We start from the raw sequence: 6,352 nt of genomic DNA, 5'->3' as shown, positions 1-6,352 counted from the left end.
AGCGGTTATGACACCACCTGGATAGTGATTGGCCGTCTAATAAAGTCTGCTCATTTTCTAGCCATTAAAGAAATTGAAAAGATGGAGAAACTTACCTGGACCTACATCAAGTAGTCAGGTTGCACGGAGTACCAATATCCATTATCTCGGACAGAGATAGTATATTCACTTTCAGGTTTTGGCAATCGTTGCGGATATATCTAGGAACCAAACCAGATGTGAGTACTGAATATCACCCTCAAATAAATGGATATAGCGAAAGTCTGATGGAACTCTCGTAGAGGGCCGAAGTTTACTTAGGAATGAAAAGACCAAAATAAGCAGAAGTACCCACCACTGTTCAATGGTGTCCCCTCCACTAGTTGAACGAAATAGTTGTATGAACAAAATAGTTGTAGGAACGAGATAATTTCGGGACGAAATTCCTGTAACGGGGAGGTAATGTGACATCCCGAAATTTAGGGTTGAATCTGCAAACGGTCAGATTACCGCAAACGTTTTGTATCTTGACCGATTGAATTTTTAATACATATTTTAGTAGAAATATAATGTAATATCAAGTACAATAAGATAAGAAATTGTATCTTATCTCAAATTATGGAAAATGTCGAACGAAACTTAAGACACAAACTATAACTCTAGTTAACGATTGAAAAACTAAAGTTTTGTATTCAGTGTCGGTGAACAAAGAAACTATTCTAAACTCGTAGTACATGTTTCCCTGATCGCGGATATATAAAGAACGTCTAAAACGGAGTCCGTATGCAAAAGATATTATCGTTTTAAGAAACCAAACCGGTGTAACATTGACTTTATCTGATTTCGTAAACCATATTTGATTCGTTGTGGCACTTGCATATCTCCGATAGAAACTCTGAGAGCGTTTTTGGACTCAGACTAAGGTCTAATATTTTATTTACTACTCGAAATATTTATAGTATAAATATTTGTAAAAGTCAGAAAAACCAGACGTTTCATACCAATTAGACGCGAAACTTTAAACGCAAACTCCTAGAGTTTTACAACTCGAAAAATTTATCCGTTCGGGTTTTTAGAATCATTGAATTAAAATCTATCATTCAGCACTTTCGGAAAAATTATCCGACATCGAGAATTGGACACGCGAAATGAGATTCGTTTTAAGGCTTAATGAGATTTTATACTTTGGTGAAAAAAAAAGAATAAATATAATAATAATGAACAACAACCCATTTACATCTCTCTATCACGTGATCTCTCACTCCCTCTCTCCCTCTCATGTCTCTATCTCTCTTATCTACCACCATTTACATCTCTCTCTCACGTGATCTCTCACTCCCTCTCTCCCTCTCATGTCTCTATCTCTCTTATCTACCACCTCTGGACTCTTGTAAAGGTCAAAGGCCATGCAAGGGGGGAAAGTCCAGGTTCGACTTTCAAGTCGACTCAGGAAGTGAAACATACAAATGGTGAAAGAAGTAAGCTGGCTTGTTTCCTTGAATTACGCTCACAAACGTCCACCACCACCATCTTCTTGTGAGTTTCTTTGCTTATCAAATTAGACCTTGGTGTTATGGTTCCTCACACCCATTTCATCAGCCCTATAACTTCACTTTCCTTGCAAACTAATTCTCTCTCTCTAGATCCATCTCCCCCCCCCCCCCCCCCCCCCCCCCTCCTCACGGTTCATACACACCACCTTTGACCACCGAGAACCACCCTCAATCAACTACCCTTCACGTTTTCTGTTTACCTTCTTCCTTCACTACCGAGAATAATCACCACCAAGGGGTGGTGGTGTTGTTGTTGTGTGTAACCATCAAACATCACCCTAAGTACCCTCAAAACACCGCCAGCTACTGCCAACCTTCCGGTCTTAGTGTTGAACCACCGCTGTGGAGCCACAAACCACTGCAGCCCCACCGTAAACCACCAACCTTACACCATCATCCTTGTGACCATCGAACATCACCAAGAACCACCACACATCCACTGTTTTGGTGGAGTTCCACCATCATCAACTGATTGCTAAACTTTTTCTAAACGTGTCCTTGCTAAAAGTCGCCGGAAAACGCCACCCACCGCTCACTACCGACGAGAGGAGCACCCAACAGCCTCCATCATCGGCAATGTTGTTGTTTCTGATCATCACCGTCTCCCTACATCCTTCCTTTCGTATTTTCCATCGAGTTTAAGCAGAAGAGAAGCAACAGAAGGCCGCCGGAGCAACCCCCTGCCGCTCAAACGCCGCCGACCGCCGCCATCGCCGGACTTGCTGCTGCCGACGCTAACCACTCACGACCACCGCCTACCCACTGTAAACCCTTTCGCCATCACCATCATTTGTGTTTTAGCGCTTACGAACAACCGAGGCCACGAGACCCAGCAGATGGGTCTCGTTTCCCTTTATTCAACTGTGAATCACGTCTAAGAATGAGGAAGACGAATTGTGGAAACATTGATACGTTTTAATTAAATGTGACCCTCAAGTTGCTGATTTGTATGACAATGGCCCCTCATGGGGATTTACTTATCACACTAAGTTAAACTTGCATTAAAATGTTCAAGAATGGCCCCTCCACCCGAAAAACCCAGCAAACCAAGTCCTGGAACCTTGAATTAGGTTAAAATGTGCATATTAGACCCCTGGTTTTGAGAATCGTTTGCAAGATCCGTCCCTAGTGTATGATTTTTGCAAAAATAACCCCTAGAGTTTAATTATTTTAACTAAGGCCACCCTATACTTAATAAGTAATACTAAAACTACCCTTGGTTTTATTAGGTAACATAAATAGAGCCGGTGATTCGTTTTAAGGGCACGGGACGTCACGAAACGACTTTCACGACAAATTTCACCATCGAGCCTCGTTCACGCTTCAAGGGTGAGTGTTTACGGGCCCTTTTTAATATTTTTACGCTTTGGGGGAGAATACATGTGCTATATATATTTATTGATCTTGACAAACACTTACCAATTTCAAAACTAGTTTATAAATATTATTTTCTTAAATAATATTTCATATACAAATAAACTAGTGATAAATATGTTTGATGTAAATACGTTACAGTTGTTTTTTTTTTAATAATACAACTAGTCGAGATAACAAATGATTTCTGCATACAAAATATCATGATTTTATGACAAAATATGTTATAAAACTTATGTCATAAAAAATTACCACATTTGTAGTATTTCAAGTTCATACCAAACATACATGTACGAGTTATCAAACTCTTATCTTGAAATCATTTATGTACTGTGTACACTACCATGAGATTTACCAGTTGTTTAAACGAGCATTACACATTTTTATGGATTTTCCTATCGAGTATAACCGGTTTTTCATGACAAACTCTAGTTAAGGGCCTTATGAGTGAGACATCATTCATTACCCTAAGTGCAAACAAACATTTAGAAGACCCACACCACTATAACCGTTAATCTTCGGAGCTGAGATACGTATGTATAGATCTATACGGGTTGACACCCCACCCGTGGGTGTTAGCTACAACCTCGACCGATCAATCGAAGCAGGTGATAAATATCTAAAACATTTTTATGACGCCCAATGAAGCGTCGTAGGGGTAGGTACAGTCACATAGTTCGGTTATAAGACTCACTATAAGCGTTAACTAGATCTCATAATCTAGAAACCACGGATCCGGTTTCTCTGATTATCAAACATTTTGAGTATGGATTTACTCACGGTTCGCTAAGTACCAAACATTTTCAGTATGGATTTACTCACAGTTTCTCGGATTACCAAACATTTTGAGTATGGATTTACTCACAGTTTCTCTGATTAGTAAACATTTTGAGTATGGATTTACTTACGGTTCTCTGATCACCAAACATTTAAGTATAGATTTACTCACGGTTTCTCCGATTACCAAACATTTTGAGTATGGATTTACTCACGGTTTCTCTGAATATTAAACATTTTGAGAATGGATTTACTCATGGTTTCACTGATTACCAAACATTTTAAGTACGAATTTACTTACGATTTCTCTGCCTATCAAATATTTTAAGTATGAATTTGCTTACAATTTCTCTTTTATCAATCATGGTTCAAACTACAAAAAGAATACTTTTTAGTCATTTAAAGTATCATTACTGCGGTTAGCAGAAAACCTGTAAACTCTCACCAACCTTGTGTTGACCCTCAAAAATACAGGTATTCTCAGGATATCACCAAACGAGCTATCAGTCAGAAGATTAGTCATGGATTTCAGGTGATCTAGTTTTATCTAGCTTTTGTTATATCGGCCTATATGTTAAGGCAAATTTATGAATTTATTATTATGAACCTTGTATTTAAACCTTAAAGTGTAATGTGACTGCTATGTTGTTATTGTTGTAACTTGTGATGTATAGTCAATTTGTTTGTGATCCATGAACTAAGTCGCACAGCCCGACGTATTCCGCCGCCTCGGCCAGGGGTGTGACATTAAGCCCTTAAACTCTCATCCCATCGTCCCAAAACACAGATCTGATGTCCAAAGGTGGACAAATCACGTAAAGTTTCTAACTTTACGTCCATGTATGCTTGAAACTCTCCAAGGTCCATTTTAGGCTTCATAGTGGACATATTGCATGAATGGGACATGGAGGCTATTAAATTTTGCAACTTTAATCTTCTAGAGGTCTTATAGAGACCAGATCTACACCCTCAACCTCTGGAAACCTCTTTTCTTTGGACATCCAAGACAAAGTCCCAAACCCAAGCCCTAAACTACAAAAGATGAGATCTAATAAGCTATATGTCAAGGTTATGACTTTATACCTCCAAGATGCAGCCTTTGATGTAGAGTTTCTGGATCCAAGATCTCCCTTCCAGGATCGATACTCCTCTCTTCAAAACCTCCTTCAAAGATCTCAATAATCAATCAAACACTCACAAAACTCAATGAACAAGGAGGAAGACGATTCTAGGGTTTTCTCTGGGCAAGGAGGCTGGTAAGGAGGCCAGCCCTAGAAGTTAAGTCCTTTAAATAGGGTACACTGCCTGAAAATTAGGGTTTTCCTTTCTAGTGCTAACTCGTCGAGTTAGGGCGTTCCAACTCGTCGAGTAGACCCTTAATCCCGCGTCCAAATAGATCCCTACACGACGAGTTGGATATCCCCAACTCATCGAGTTCCAGCCCAAACCTTAAAATGTTGAGAAATAAATAATGGTTGGATCAAGCATTAAAAAATCTCCCCCACTTGAACTAGACTTCGTCCTCGAAGTCTGTTGACGCAAACAAACCCGGGTAATGCTCTCGCATCTCATCCTCCGGCTCCCATGTCCATTTCGATCCCTTCTGGTGCTGCCATTGCACCTTTACTAGCATCACCTATTTGTTATGAAGAACCTTAGTTTTCTTATCCAAAACCGCAACGGGCCTCTCAATGTAGTTTAGGCTCTCATCCACCTGAATGTCTTCAAAAGAAATAACCACGGCCTCGTCTCTGACACACTTCTGAAGCTGAGAGATATGGAAGGTGTTGTGAGTCTGGCTAAGCTCGTCCGATCGATCCAAACGGTAAGCCACCTTGCCCACCCGGGCAGAAATCCTGAACGGACCAATATATCGAGGCCCTAACTTTTCCCTCTTCCGAAACCTAATGACACCCTACTATGGTGACACTTTCAGCAAAACGAAGTCTCCCACCTGGAACTCGAGATCCGAGCGACGCCGATTAGCATAACTTTTTCTAGACGGCTCAGCGCGACTCGTAGTCTGTTGCGCACCTACTGAATCAATTCGGTGGTCTTAAGCACCACCTTTGTGCTTCCCATAACTTGGTACCCAACCTCACCCCAACAAACTGGAGTCCTACATCTCCGAGCATACATCATCTCAAACGGGGGTCGGTCGATACTAGCATGGTAACTATTGTTATACGAAAACTCTGCTAGTGGGAGGTATGCATCCCAAATCCCTCCGAAATCCAATACGCATGCCTGAAGCATATCCTCGAGCGTCTGGATCGTCCGCTTGCTCTGGCCATCTTTTTGGGGATGGTAAGTGGTGCTGAAATGTAACTGCGTTCCCAACTCTTTGTGGAACTTCCTCCAAAATCTGGGTGTAAAACGGACATCCCGATCAGAGACTACCGGTACTAGCACCCCGTGCCTGACCACCACCTCTCGTACATAAATATATCTGCTAATTTCTCAGCAGAGATGCTCTTGAAAATTAGAATACAATGAGAACTCTTCGTCAACCTGTCCACAATGACCCAAATGTAATCCATACCCCTCGCCGTCCTCGGTAACTTCGTGATGAAGTCCATGGTAATCTCTTCCCATTTCCACATAGGAATGGGTAGCGGTTGAACCTTGTCGTGAGGCCTCTGATGTTCGGCTTTGACCTTCCTGCAGGT

At 41.1% G+C, this 6,352-nt stretch overlaps 1 long non-coding RNA gene across 1 annotated transcript; it reads left to right on the top strand.

The window, feature by feature from the left end:
* Positions 1-1,630: 1,630 nt before the first annotated feature.
* Positions 1,631-4,343, top strand: LOC145126087 (uncharacterized). The gene is made up of 3 exons (XR_013716301.1): positions 1,631-2,296; positions 2,762-2,861; positions 4,158-4,343. It is a non-coding gene; the product is annotated as an uncharacterized LOC145126087 (long non-coding RNA).
* Positions 4,344-6,352: the final 2,009 nt, after the last annotated feature.

Source organism: Lactuca virosa, chromosome 7 (genome assembly GCF_052849685.1).
Source record: "Lactuca virosa cultivar CGN04683 chromosome 7, Lactuca_virosa_CGN04683_v6, whole genome shotgun sequence".
Taxonomy (NCBI): domain Eukaryota; kingdom Viridiplantae; phylum Streptophyta; class Magnoliopsida; order Asterales; family Asteraceae; genus Lactuca; species Lactuca virosa.
This window is presented reverse-complemented; position numbering and strand designations above follow the sequence as displayed.